The sequence below is a fragment of the Bufo bufo genome, chromosome 4, assembly GCF_905171765.1.
Source record: "Bufo bufo chromosome 4, aBufBuf1.1, whole genome shotgun sequence".
Classification (NCBI taxonomy): Eukaryota; Metazoa; Chordata; class Amphibia; order Anura; family Bufonidae; genus Bufo; species Bufo bufo.
Genome location: NC_053392.1, coordinates 29,023,441 through 29,039,454, shown reverse-complemented (window position 1 = coordinate 29,039,454; position 16,014 = coordinate 29,023,441). Strand labels below are relative to the sequence as shown.

General features: G+C 42.6%; 1 pseudogene; it reads left to right on the top strand.

The window, feature by feature from the left end:
• Positions 1 to 293: 293 nt before the first annotated feature.
• On the top strand, positions 294 to 412 carry LOC121000070 (annotated as a pseudogene).
• Positions 413 to 16,014: the final 15,602 nt, after the last annotated feature.

Genomic DNA, 16,014 nt, shown 5'->3' with positions numbered 1-16,014 from the left:
AGGACTTGGAACGGTGAGATATGAATTATGAAGAAGGACTGGGGCCTGTATCTTCACCAGGGCAACTGGGAAAATATCTGTTGGATCTTTTCATACCAGTTCCCTAGATGGCCAGGGGGCAGGCTGCATGTGTAATAAAGCCTAGCCCAGAGGGGCTGAGTCAGAGGTGTGAGGGAAAATCCCCCTCAGGCCTGCCCCTGGAGGAAAGACATAAAAATGTAATCCCTGGGATATTTGGTGTCACAAAGTAGGAGATCCAATCGTATTGGCTTGTGCACAATTACTCTGCCCAAATCGCTTCTCGGCCTTTTGGCTAAGATCAAGTGTAGTATCTGTTCTTATCAGTTCCGGTCGAGCTTGCTCCCGGACTGAACTCTGCCCATGGAGGAAGGATGTGAGGAGAGAAACACACAGTGGCCCACAAAGGGTGTACATCATCAGGGCAGAGATGTCCTGTGCGAGGTGACCCGGGCTGCTGGATCGAAGCCATGAGGCAGAGTTGTGTTGAAAGCCCAAAGTGCAAGTGCCCCAGGAGTGGTGACCCTGGGGTGCCTGAACTCACTGGGGGTGGGATCCCACTGAGAGACGGCACGTTGGCACAGCACTTTCTTTCTCACATTTTTAGCGCACACACCTCTCTTTGCTCGGCTTCGGCCTTGACAAGATGAGGAATTTTTATAATTCCGGTCAAATGTCCAGGCCGTAATGGCACACATTTTATTTATTTTTTATGTGTTCACATTTGTGTGTTTACTAGGATTTTTAGGGTTGCGGCGCTCTTATGGGCAACCCCCTGAGGTCTAGGGGAGTGTGTGTGGCCATATTGGTTCCTCACCACCATGCCAAACCCCTTGGGCTCTCCCTCCTGGGAGAGTCCAGACCTTGTTAAAGCTCCTGGCTGACGCCTTGGGAGCACAGACGGGCATACCCTCGGCTTCGATTTTCTTGCACGTACTGCACGATTTTGTTGCACGTACTTTGGGCTTTCGAAAAAAAAAAAAAAAAGAAAAATTACCTTGCCCAAATCTCCTGGGAGGAAAGGACTTTTACCACGCAACTGCCAAGTATCAGAACTTTCTATGTTTTCTCCTTTTTATTTGACAATTGTTTGCCATTTATGTATGTCTCTTGGTAATCATTTTTTGTAACCAAGTGCTGTCCATTTTTCATACATTAAACTTAAAAGTTTGATGGTTTGTCTTGTAACCTTAAGAACCTGTTAGCTCCATGAAGAGTGTGTGTGCAGTCTGAGGCTGTATGTCGTTTTTCCGTGAGGCTTACTATCGTGTGTGTGTCTGCTTGCGGGTGGAACACTCAGGGGTGTCCTGTCGACCTTATAACGGGCAGGTGGTGGTGGCAAAAGTTTTGTGTTATTGCGTGGGTGTGCTTGCAGGCTTCAGGTAGCGATTTATTCTCGAGTTACGGCCTGGTGCAGGGCGTAACAGCGTGTGAGGGCGTGAGGTTAATCGGCCTGAAGGTCCCCGGTACGTGACACCTTCCATCTAGCACTCTCGCACCCCTCCAATCTATCCTCAACTCTGCTGCCCGACTAATCCAACTCTCACCCAGGGCCGGTGCCACCTGTAAGGTGACCTAGGCAGCCGTGCGGTTTTTAAAAAAAGCGTTGGTTAAGTGGCGGCCGGGCCGATCCTGCCGCAAGTTTTTTTTTAAAGTACGGCGGCGGGCCCTCCCCCGCACCGGGCGACTGCCGCACTGCCCGGGCTGGCGCGTCTATGATTGTGCACCGCCCGGGCGCAGCCTGAAGAGAGGGACTGACAGGAGGGAAGCACCTGTAATGTAGCGTGGCCGAGCTCTGTTCGGTCTGCGGTACAGGAGCTTTTGTTTCCTGTACCCGGCCGGACTGACAGGAAGTGCTCACTTAGTGTGCACTTCTTTTGAGTCCGGCCGGGTACAGGAAACAAATACTCCTGTACCGCGGACCGAACAGAGCTCGGCCACGCTACATTACAGGTGGGGGGAATGAGAGTGACAAGGGAGTGTGGGGGGGGGGGATGAGAGTGACAAGGGAGTGGGGGGGGGGGAATAAGAGTGACAAGGCAGTGGGGGGGGGGGAGGAAATGAGAGTGACAAGGGAGGGGGGAATGAGAGTGACAAGGGAGGGGGGAATGAGAGTGACAAGGGAGGGGGAGAGAGTGACAAGGGAGGGGGAGAGAGTGACAAGGGGCGGGGTGGGAAAGAGAGTGACAAGGGAGGGGGGGAATGAGAGTAACAAGGGAGGGGGGGGGGATAAGAGTGACAAGGCAGTGGGGGGGGGGAGGAAATGAGAGTGACAAGGGAGGGGGGAATGAGAGTGACAAGGGAGGGGGGAATGAGAGTGACAAGGGAGGGGGGAATGAGAGTGACAAGGGAGGGGGGAATGAGAGTGACAAGGGAGGGGGGAATGAGAGTGACAAGGGAGGGGGAGAGAGTGACAAGGGGCGGGGTGGGAAAGAGAGTGACAAGGGAGGGGGGGAATGAGAGTGACAAGGGAGGGGGGGAATGAGAGTGACAAGGGAGGGGGGGGGGAATAAGAGTGACAAGGCAGTGGGGGGGGGGGGAAATGAGAGTGACAAGGGAGGGGGGAATGAGAGTGACAAGGGAGGGGGGAATGAGAGTGACAAGGGAGGGGGGAATGAGAGTGACAAGGGAGGGGGAGAGAGTGACAAGGGGCGGGGTGAGAAAGAGAGTGACAAGGGAGGGGGGGAATGAGAGTGACAAGGGAGGGGGGGGAATGAGAGTGACAAGGGAGGGGGGGAATGAGAGTGACAAGGGAGGGGGGGAATGAGAGTGACAAGGGAGGGGGGGAATGAGAGTGACAAGGGAGGGGGGGAATGAGAGTGACAAGGGAGGGGGGGAATGAGAGTGACAAGGGGGGGAGGAGGAAATGAGAGTGACAAGGGAGGGGTGGAATGAGAGTGACAAGGGAGTGGGGGGGGAATGAGAGTGACAAGGGAGTGGGGGGGGGGAATGAGAGTGACAAGGGAGTGGGGGGGGGAATGAGAGTGACAAGGGAGGGGGGATGAGAGTGACAAGGGAGGGAGGGGGGAATGAGAGTGACAAGGGAGGGAGGGGGGAATGAGAGTGACAAGGGAGGGAGGGGGGAATGAGAGTGACAAGGGAGGGGGGGGGGAGAAGAGAGTGACAAGGGAGGGGGGGGGGGAGAAGAGAGTGACAAGGGAGGGGGGGGGGGGGGGGGAGAAGAGAGTGACAAGGGAGTCCCCAGAGCCAGACCAAGAGCCAGAGACCAGATCATCTTATTGTCCTGGTGGTAAGTAGACAATAGTATGCAAAAATCACAGCAAAAGAGTTGTTTTTCTTTGTTCCATGAATTAATTTTATTTCTTAGGAAAAAGCGACAATGTATATGCACAAACGTTTTCGGCCTTATCAGGCCTTCGTCAGGCACTGGAAAAGTAATATTGGCATAAATCAATCTATATGTACATAGTTGTCAGCTTACATGTTATACATTTCAAACAAAGTACATCCGTTATAAAAAATTCGCTGTCTCTTTGATAGAAAAAAGTGTCCACTGATAATTATAGTCTGACATTCATATCTGTTTGAACAGGTTATAAGGAAAAAATCCACCATAAGTCTTTTTAACTTTCTCTGATTACCTATCAACAACTCATATGATACCAAAGTATGTTGTTGTCAGCTTAAGCGTTCTTATATTGTATTACATTACAATCTTAAGAATAGCCAGAAATAATCACTGATATCTGTGATGACTATTGTATTCTATGATGTTCTCTTACCTATGCCGCCAGAGGTGATGAGGAAATGGAGCGCTCCGGCCGCCACGCAGTACATCTGTCTCTGTGAATCCAATGCTCCAGTCCCGCTCTTTATCATGCTGGTGGGACCAGAGGGACGGCCGTCTCTGAAGGAGGAAGTGCGGCCGGCGTGCGTTCCATATTAGCGGAAGAGGGCGGTGGGACGCATGGTGCGCTCCAAATGACAGGAAGCGCAGAATATGTGCGCTGCAAAGACCGCAAATGATGCCGGTGAAGCGCACTGGACAGAAACCAATACAGTAATGCTATGATCTATAGGAGAAAAGCGAAATTGTGAAAAAGGATACCTCCTGCGGCATGGTCCTAAGGGATCTATCTAGGATACCTGTGGGAATAGTGAGAAGCATAGAAATTAGTATGTGAGGAAATTACAGATGGATAGACTATGGCCGGGTGCAAATTCTCTTTTGCTGTGATTTTTGCATACTATTATTACGGGTGGGGACCCTATCCACAGCACCCAAGGAGGCAGACGGCCACGAAGTCTGGTAAGTAGACAATGCAATATGTTTATTATGTAATTGTTTAGTTATTACTACTACATTGGAAACTAATTTACCTCACCTTAAAAGGACACTATAGTCCCAGAACCAGTACAGTTAATGTAGTGGTACTGGTGTCTATAGCCTGTTCCTGCAGAGAACAGACACTGTGCAGCACTGGTGGTAAAGGACACTATAGTCCCAGAACCAGTACAGTTAATGTAGTGGTACTGGTGTCTATAGCCTGTTCCTGCAGAGAACAGACACTGTGCAGCACTGGTGGTAAAGGACACTATAGTCCCAGAACCAGTACAGTTAATGTAGTGGTACTGGTGTCTATAGCCTGCTCCTGCAGAGAACAGACACTGGGCAGCACTGGTGGTAAAGGACACTATAGTCCCAGAACCAGTACAGTTAATGTAGTGGTACTGGTGTCTATAGCCTGTTCCTGCAGAGAACAGACACTGGGCAGCACTGGTGGTAAAGGACACTATAGTCCCAGAACCAGTACAGTTAATGTAGTGGTACTGGTGTCTATAGCCTGTTCCTGCAGAGAACAGACACTGGGCAGCACTGGTGGTAAAGGAGCACTATAGTCCCAGAACCAGTACAGTTAATGTAGTGGTACTGGTGTCTATAGCCTGTTCCTGCAGAGAACAGACACTGTGCAGCACTGGTGGTAAAGGACACTATAGTCCCAGAACCAGTACAGTTAATGTAGTGGTACTGGTGTCTATAGCCTGTTCCTGCAGAGAACAGACACTGTGCAGCACTGGTGGTAAAGGACACTATAGTCCCAGAACCAGTACAGTTAATGTAGTGGTACTGGTGTCTATAGCCTGTTCCTGCAGAGAACAGACACTGTGCAGCACTGGTGGTAAAGGACACTATAGTCCCAGAACCAGTACAGTTAATGTAGTGGTACTGGTGTCTATAGCCTGTTCCTGCAGAGAACAGACACTGTGCAGCACTGGTGGTAAAGGACACTATAGTCCCAGAACCAGTACAGTTAATGTAGTGGTACTGGTGTCTATGGCCTGTTCCTGCAGAGAACAGACACTGGGCAGCACTGGTGGTAAAGGACACTAAAGTCCTAGAACCAGTACAGTTAATGTAGTGGTACTGGTGTCTATGGCCTGTTCCTGCAGAGAACAGACACTGGGCAGTACTGGTGGTAAAGGAGCACTACAGTGCCAGGCACTATATAGTTGTTAGGAGTGGGGCACCCTCGTGTCCCCCTCCCACTGGGCTGAAGGGGTTAAAACCCCTTCAGCCACTTACCTTTCTCCAGCGCCGGCACTGGGAACTCTTCTCCCCGATCCTCCTCTCAGCTGCGCATGCGCACACATTCAAAACTATGTTCCGCGTCTTCCCACTGTAATTTTGACAGCGAGAATTGCGGAAGCGCCTCTAGCGGCTGTGAGAGAGACGGCTACAAGAAGCTGGATAAACCCTAAGGGAAACATAGCAGTTCTTTTAATTTAAATGCTGAGAATGGGGTGGAACATATGTGATGTCATGATATGGGCAGATCATCTGATAAGGGGGGGCGGCAATTTTTATCTTGCCTAGGGCGGCAAAAATCCTTGCACCGACCCTGCTCTCACCCTGTTTCTTCTCTGCCTCTCCCCTCTGCCAATCCCGTCACTGGCTCCCCATTGCCCAGCGAATTCACTTCAAAATACTAACAAATACCTACAAGGCCGTCCATAACCTGTCCCCTCCCTACATCTCTGAGCTACTTTCCCGATACATCCCCACACGCACTCTCCGATCCTCACAAGACCTCCTTCTCTCCTCTCCTCTTATCGCCTCTTCCCACAATCGCCTCCAAGATTTCTCCCGTGCATCCCCCATACTCTGGAACTCGCTGCCCCAACATATCAGACTTGTACCTACAGTGTAATCCTTCAAAAGAAACCTGAAAACCCACCTCTTCATACAAGCCTACAACCCGTGACCCTGCTGCCTCTATACCGCCACGACCAGCTTCACCCGCACCTACTGTGTCCTCCTATACCATGTAGATTGTAAGCCCTCGCGGGCAGGGCCCGCTCTCCTTCTCTACCAGTTGGCCTGCTGGCAGTCTATAGATTGCTTAGCTCCAGGGTGTACCACAGGGGTCAGCAACCTCCAGCACTCCAGGTGCACACTTGCTTGGCTGTTCTCTAAACTCTCACAGAAGTGGAAGGAGCATGCTGGGAGTTGTAGTTTCACAACAGCTGGAGTGCATAAGGTTACTGATCCCTGGTGTATAATTTGCATTCCCACATATTGCAGACAAGCAACGGCCGTCTGCACGAGCCCTTAGACTGAGTTCACACTCCAGTTATTTCCATTGTCAGCCAAAACCAGGTCCGGGTCAAAAACATAGAACAGGAGAAATCTTTGCCTTAGTGTATATCTTATCTGTGAGTCGCCTTCACTACTGGTTTGGGCTGACAATAACTGATGGAAAAAACTGACCAAACAACTGAAGTGTGAACTGGGCCTGACCTGCTCCCTGACACTGGCTCTCGGCTCCGGTGCTCTCCGACCTCTGCTCAGGTCCCTGGATGTCATCATCCATTTTGATGCTGCCTGCAACCAATCATGGGCCACGGTGGGGACTTCTCCGCTTGCGTTGTGAATAAATGTGACTGTTCATACAGAACTTCAGAATTTGAGGCCCCGCTTTTAATTTCGCCCAGGGCCACATTTGGTCTAAAACCGGCCCTGCCTACAGCAGTACCTTTCCCATAACCTCACTGTGCCTCATGGTACTCAGATACCACAGGGTCTTACAGTAGGGTTGAACAGCACAACTAGATGTTTACAACATCATCCATGAACCAAAAGGAAGACCAACAAGGTGACCAGTGGATGAAAGGACCTGAAAGTGGAGGTGACACACTGACAGGAAGAAGAGATGACCAAGCCCTGGGGAGGATGGCAAGAGAAGACAGGTAGATAGCGGGTGAATAATACTGAACAGGAACGGTGTAGTGGTGGGATCGAGAGACCAGCATTACTATATGTACTTCTGAAGGACCCAAAGGTTTACCATCACTGTCTTAGCAGAGTCCATAAAGACAGTATACTCGGTGGATGAGTCTATGTATTATTATATACAGTATACTCTGTGTATGAGTCTATTATCATATACAGTATACTCTGTGTATGAGTCTATGTATTATTATATACAGTATACGCGGTGTATGAGTCTATTATCATATACAGTATACTCTGTGTATGAGTCTATGTATTATTATATACAGTATACACAGTGTATGAGTCTATGTATTATTATAGACAGTATACACGGTGTATGAGTCTATGTATTATATACAGTATACGCGGTGTATGAGTCTATGTATTATATACAGTATACGCGGTGTATGAGTCTATGTATTATTATATACAGTATACGCAGTGTATGAGTCTATGTATTATTATATACAGTATACGCAGTGTATGAGTCTATTATATACAGTATACGCGGTGTATGAGTCTATGTATTATTATAGACAGTATACGCGGTGTATGAGTCTATTATCATATACAGTATACGCTGTGTATGAGTCTATGTATTATCATATACAGTATACGCTGTGTATGAGTCTATGTATTATTATATACAGTATACGCGGTGTATGAGTATGTATTATTATATACAGTATACGCAGTGTATGAGTCTATGTATTATTATATACAGTATACGCGGTGTATGAGTCTATTATCATATACAGTATACTCTGTGTATGAGTCTATGTATTATTATATACAGTATACGCGGTGTATGAGTCTATGTATTATTATATACAGTATACGCGGTGTATGAGTCTATTATCATATACAGTATACTCTGTGTATGAGTCTATGTATTATTATATACAGTATACGCGGTGTATGAGTCTATTATCATATACAGTATACGCTGTGTATGAGTCTATGTATTATTATATACAGTATACGCGGTGTCTGAGTCTATTATCATATACAGTATACTCTGTGTATGAGTTTATGTATTATATACAGTATACGCGGTGTATGAGTCTATGTATTATTATATACAGTATACGCGGTGTATGAGTCTATTATCATATACAGTATACGCTGTGTATGAGTCTATGTATTATTATATACAGTATACGCGGTGTATGAGTCTATTATCATATACAGTATACTCTGTGTATGAGTCTATGTATTATTATATCCAGTATACACAGGGTATGAGTCTATGTATTATTATATACAGTATACGCAGTGTATGAGTCTATGTATTATTATATACAGTATACGCAGTGTATGAGTCTATGTATTATTATATACAGTATACGCGGTGTATGAGTCTATGTATTATCATATTCAGTATACGCTGTATATGAGACTATGTATTATTATATACAGTATACACGGTGTATGAGTCTATGTATTATCATATACAGTATACGCTGTGTATGAGTCTATGTATTATATACAGTATACGCGGTGTATGAGTCTATGTATTATTATATACAGTATACGCAGTGTATGAGTCTATGTATTATTATATACAGTATACACGGTGTATGAGTATATGTATTAATATATACAGTATACGCGGTGTATGAGTCTATGTATTATTAAATACAGTATACGCGGTGTATGAGTCTATGTATTATTATATACAGTATACGCGGTGTATGAGTCTATGTATTATTATATACAGTATACGCAGTGTATGAGTCTATGTATTATTATATACAGTATACGCGGTGTATGAGTCTATGTATTATTATATACAGTATACGCTGTGTATGAGTCTATGTATTATTATATACAGTATACGCGGTGTATGAGTCTATGTATTATCATATACAGTATAGGAGTCTATGTATTATTATATACAGTATACGCGGTGTATGAGTCTATGTATTATTATATACAGTATAGGAGTCTATGTATTATTATATACAGTATACGCGGTGTATGAGTCTATGTATTATTATATACAGTATACACGGTGTATGAGTCTATGTATTATTATATACAGTATACGTGGTGTATGAGTCTATGTATTATTATATACAGTATACGCGGTGTATGAGTCTATGTATTATCATATTCAGTATACGCTGTGTATGAGACTATGTATTATTATATACAGTATACACGGTGTATGAGTCTATGTATTATCATATACAGTATACGCTGTGTATGAGTCTATGTATTATATACAGTATACGCGGTGTATGAGTCTATGTATTATTATATACAGTATACGCTGTGTATGAGTCTATGTATTATATACAGCATACGCGGTGTATGAGTCTATGTATTATTATATACAGTATACGCGGTGTATGAGTCTATTTATTATTATATACAGTATACGCAGTGTATGAGTCTATGTATTATGTACAGTATACATGGTGTATGAGTCTATGTATTATCATATACAGTATACGCGGTGTATGAGTCTATTATTATATACAGTATACGCAGTGTATGAGTCTATGTATTATGTACAGTATACATGGTATATGAGTCTATGTATTATTATATACAGTATACGCTGTGTATGAGTCTATGTATTATTATATACAGTATAGGAGTCTATGTATTATTATATACAGTATACGCGGTGTATGAATCTATGTATTATTATATACAGTATACGCGGTGTATGAGTCTATGTATTATTATATACAGTATACGCAGTGTATGAGTCTATGTATTATTATATACAGTATACACGGTGTATGAGTATATGTATTAATATATACAGTATACGCGGTGTATGAGTCTATGTATTATTATATACAGTATACGCGGTGTATGAGTCTATGTATTATTATATACAGTATACGCGGTGTATGAGTCTATGTATTATTATATACAGTATACGCAGTGTATGAGTCTATGTATTATTATATACAGTATACGCTGTGTATGAGTCTATGTATTATTATATACAGTATACGCGGTGTATGAGTCTATGTATTATCATATACAGTATAGGAGTCTATGTATTATTATATACAGTATACGCGGTGTATGAGTCTATGTATTATTATATACAGTATAGGAGTCTATGTATTATTATATACAGTATACGCGGTGTATGAGTCTATGTATTATTATATACAGTATACACGGTGTATGAGTCTATGTATTATTATATACAGTATACGTGGTGTATGAGTCTATGTATTATTATATACAGTATACGCGGTGTATGAGTCTATGTATTATCATATTCAGTATACGCTGTGTATGAGACTATGTATTATTATATACAGTATACACGGTGTATGAGTCTATGTATTATATACAGTATACGCGGTGTATGAGTCTATGTATTATTATATACAGTATACGCTGTGTATGAGTCTATGTATTATATACAGCATACGCGGTGTATGAGTCTATGTATTATTATATACAGTATACGCGGTGTATGAGTCTATTTATTATTATATACAGTATACGCAGTGTATGAGTCTATGTATTATGTACAGTATACATGGTGTATGAGTCTATGTATTATCATATACAGTATACGCGGTGTATGAGTCTATTATTATATACAGTATACGCAGTGTATGAGTCTATGTATTATGTACAGTATACATGGTATATGAGTCTATGTATTATTATATACAGTATACGCTGTGTATGAGTCTATGTATTATTATATACAGTATAGGAGTCTATGTATTATTATATACAGTATACGCGGTGTATGAATCTATGTATTATTATATACAGTATACGCGGTGTATGAGTCTATGTATTATTATATACAGTATACGTGGTGTATGAGTCTATGTATTATTATATACAGTATACGCGGTGTATGAGTCTATGTATTATCATATTCAGTATACGCTGTGTATGAGTCTATGTATTATTATATACAGTATACACGGTGTATGAGTCTATGTATTATCATATACAGTATACGCTGTGTATGAGTCTATGTATTATATACAGTATACGCGGTGTATGAGTCTATTATTATATACAGTATACGCAGTGTATGAGTCTATGTATTATTATATACAGTATACGCGGTGTATGAGTCTATGTATTATTATATACAGTATACACAGTGTATGAGTCTATGTATTATTATATACAGTATACGCGGTGTATGAGTCTATGTATTATTATATACAGTATACGCTCTGTATGAGTCTATGTATTATCATATACAGTATACGCGGTGTATGAGTCTATGTATTATTATATACAGTATAGGAGTCTATGTATTATTATATACAGTATACGCGGTGTATGAGTCTATGTATTATTATATACAGTATACACGGTGTATGAGTCTATGTATTATATACAGTATACGTGGTGTATGAGTCTATGTATTATTATATACAGTATACACGGTGTATGAGTCTATGTATTATATACAGTATACGTGGTGTATGAGTCTATATATTATTATATACAGTATACACAGTGTATGAGTCTATGTATTATGTACAGTATACATGGTGTATGAGTCTATGTATTATTATATACAGTATACGTGGTGTATGAGTCTATGTATTATTATGTACAGTATACACGGTGTATGAGTCTATTATTATATACAGTATACATAGAAACATAGAAACATAGAAACATAGAATGTGTCGGCAGATAAGAACCATTTGGCCCATCCAGTCTGCCCAATATACTGAATACTATGGATAGCCCCCGGCCCTATCTTATATGAAGGATGGCCTTATGCCTATCCCATGCATGCTTAAACTCCTCCACTGTATTTGCAGCTACCACTTCTGCAGGAAGGCTATTCCATGCATCCACTACTCTCTCAGTAAAGTAATACTTCCTGATATTACTTTTAAACCTTTGCCCTCTAATTTAAAACTATGTCCTCTTGTAGCAGTTTTTCTTCTTTTAAATATTCTCTCCTCTTTTACCTTGTCGATTCCCTTTATGTATTTAAAAGTTTCTATCATATCCCCTCTGTCTCGTCTTTCTTCCGAGCTATACATGTTAAGGTCCTTTAATCTTTCCTGGTAAGTTTTATCCTGCAATCCATGTACTAGTTTAGTAGCTCTTCTCTGAACTCTCTCCAAAGTATCAATATCCTTCTGGAGATATGGTCTCCAGTACTGAGCACAATACTCCAAATGAGGTCTCACTAGTGCTCTGTAGAGCGGCATGAGCACCTCCCTCTTTCTACTGGTAATTCCTCTTGCTATACACCCAAGCATTCTGCTAGCATTTCCTGCTGCTCTATGACATTGTCTGCCTGCCTTTAAGTCTTCTGAAATAATGACCCCTAAATCCCTTTCCTCAGATACTGAGGTTAGGACTGTATCACTGATTTTATATTCTGCTCTTGGGTTTTTACGGCCCAGGTGCATTATCTTGCACTTATCAACATTAAATTTTAGTTGCCATATTTTTGACCATTCCTCTAGTTTTCCTAAGTCCTTTTCCATTTGGTGTATCCCTCCAGGAACATCAACCCTGTTACAAATCTTTGTGTCATCAGCAAAAAGACACACCTTACCATCGAGGCCTTCTGCAATTTCGCTGATAAAGATATTAAACAATATGGGTCCCAGAACAGATCCCTGAGGTACCCCACTGGTAACAAGACCTTGGTCTGAATATACTCCATTGACTACAACCCTCTGCTGTCTGTCCCTCAGCCACTGCCTAATCCATTCAACAATATGGGAGTCCAAGCCCAAAGACTGCACTTTATTGATAAGCTTTCTATGTGGGACAGTATCAAAAGCCTTACTAAAGTCTAGATAAGCGATGTTTACTGCACCTCCTCCATCTATTATTTTAGTCACCCAATCGAAAAAATCAATAAGATTAGTTTGACATGATCTCCCTGAAGTAAACCCATGCTGTTTTTCATCTTTCAATCCATGGGATTTTAGATGTTCCACAATCCTCTCCTTAAGTATGGTTTCCATTAATTTCCCCACTATTGATGTCAGGCTTACTGGCCTATAGTTGCCCGATTCCTCCCTACTACCTTTCTTATGAATGGGCACAACATTTGCTAATTTCCAATCTTCTGCGTATACTGTATATAATAATACATAGACTCATACACCGCGTATACTGTATATAATAATACATAGACTCATACACTGTGTATACTGTATATAATAATACATAGACTCCTATACTGTATATAATACATAGACTCATACACCGCGTATACTGTATATGATAATACATAGACTCATACACAGCGTATACTGTATATGATAATACATAGACTCATACACCGCGTATACTGTATATAATAATACATATACTCATACACCGCGTATACTGTATATAATAATACATAAACTCATACACCGTGTATACTGTATATAATAATACATAGACTCATACACCGCGTATACTGTATATAATAATACATAGACTCATACACCGCGTATACTGTATATGATAATACATAGACTCATACACCGCGTATACTGTATATAATAATACATAGACTCCTATACTGTATATAATAATACATAGACTCATACACCGCGTATACTGTATATAATACATAGACTCATACACGGTGTATACTATGTGTATGAAGAGGTAATACTCGGTGTATACTATGTGTGTGATGAGGTAATACTCAGTGTATATTATGTGTATGTTTGCTGTAATACTCGGTGTATACTGTGTATGAAGAGGTAATACTCAATTATGTGTATGATTCCTGTAATACTTGGTGTATATTATGTACATGATTGCTGTAATACTCGGTGTATATGATGTGTATGCTGAGGTAATACTTTTTGTATATTATATACATGATGAGGTAATTCTTGGTGTATATAATGTGTATGATTGCTGTAATACTCTGTGTATATTATGTGTATGATGAGGTAACACTCGGTGTGTACTATGTGTATGATGAGGTAACATTCGGTGTATACTAGGTGTATGAGGAGGTAACACTCGGTGTATGAGGAGGTAACACTCAGTGTATACTGTGTGTATGAGGAGGTAACACTGGGTGTATACTAGGTGTATGATGAGGTAACACTGGGTGTGTACTAGGTGTATGATGAGGTAACACTGGGTGTGTACTAGGTGTATGAGGAGGTAACACTCGGTGTGTACTAGGTGTATGAGGAGGTAACACTCGGTGTGTACTGTGTGTATGAGGAGGTAACACTGGGTGTGTACTAGGTGTATGAGGAGGTAACACTCGGTGTGTACTGTGTGTATGAGGAGGTAACACTCGGTGTGTACTAGGTGTATGAGGAGGTAACACTGGGTGTATACTATGTGTATGAGGAGGTAACACTGGGTGTATACCAGGTGTATGAGGAGGTAACACTGGGTGTATACTAGGTGTATGATGAGGTAACACTGGGTGTGTACTAGGTGTATGAGGAGGTAACACTCGGTGTGTACTAGGTGTATGAGGAGGTAACACTCGGTGTGTACTGTGTGTATGAGGAGGTAACACTGGGTGTGTACTAGGTGTATGAGGAGGTAACACTCGGTGTGTACTGTGTGTATGAGGAGGTAACACTCGGTGTGTACTAGGTGTATGAGGAGGTAACACTGGGTGTATACTAGGTGTATGAGGAGGTAACACTGGGTGTATACCAGGTGTATGAGGAGGTAACACTCGGTGTGTACTAGGTGTATGAGGAGGTAACACTCGGTGTATACTAGGTGTATGAGGAGGTAACACTCGGTGTATACTAGGTGTATGATGAGGTAACACTGGGTGTATACTAGGTGTATGAGGAGGTAACACTGGGTGTGTACTAGGTGTATGAGGAGGTAACACTCGGTGTGTACTAGGTGTATGAGGAGGTAACACTGGGTGTATACTAGGTGTATGAGGAGGTAACACTCGGTGTATACTAGGTGTATGAGGAGGTAACACTGGGTGTATACTAGGTGTATGATGAGGTAACACCAGGTGTATGAGGAGGTAACACTCGGTGTGTACTAGGTGTATGATGAGGTAACACTAGGTGTATGAGGAGGTAACACTCGGTGTATACTAGGTGTATGAGGAGGTAACACTGGGTGTATGAGGAGGTAACACTCGGTGTGTACTAGGTGTATGAGGAGGTAAGACTCGGTGTATACTAGGTGTATGAGGAGGTAACACTGGGTGTATACTAGGTGTATGAGGAGGTAACACTCGGTGTATACTAGGTGTATGAGGAGGTAACACTGGGTGTATACTATGTGTATGATTAGGTAACACTAGGTGTATGAGGAGGTAACACTCGGTGTGTACTAGGTGTATGAGGAGGTAACACTGGGTGTATGAGGAGGTAACACTCGGTGTATACTAGGTGTATGAGGAGGTAACACTCGGTGTATGAGGAGGTAACACTCGGGGTATGAGGAGGTAACACTCGGGGTATGAGGAGGTAACACTCGGTGTATGAGGAGGTAACACTCGGTGTATACTGTGTGTATGAGGAGGTAACACGGTGTATGAGGAGGTAACACTCGGTGTATGAGGAGGTAACACTCGATGTATACTAGGTGTATGAGGAGGTAACACTCGGTGTATGAGGAGGTAACACTCGGTGTATACTGTGTGTATGAGGAGGTAACACTGGGTGTATACTAGGTGTATGATGAGGTAACACTCGGTGTATACTGTGTGTATGAGGAGGTAACACTCGGTGTATACTGTGTGTATGAGGAGGTAACACTGGGTGTATACTAGGTGTATGAGGAGGTAACACTCGGTGTATGAGGAGGTAACACTCGGTGTATACTGT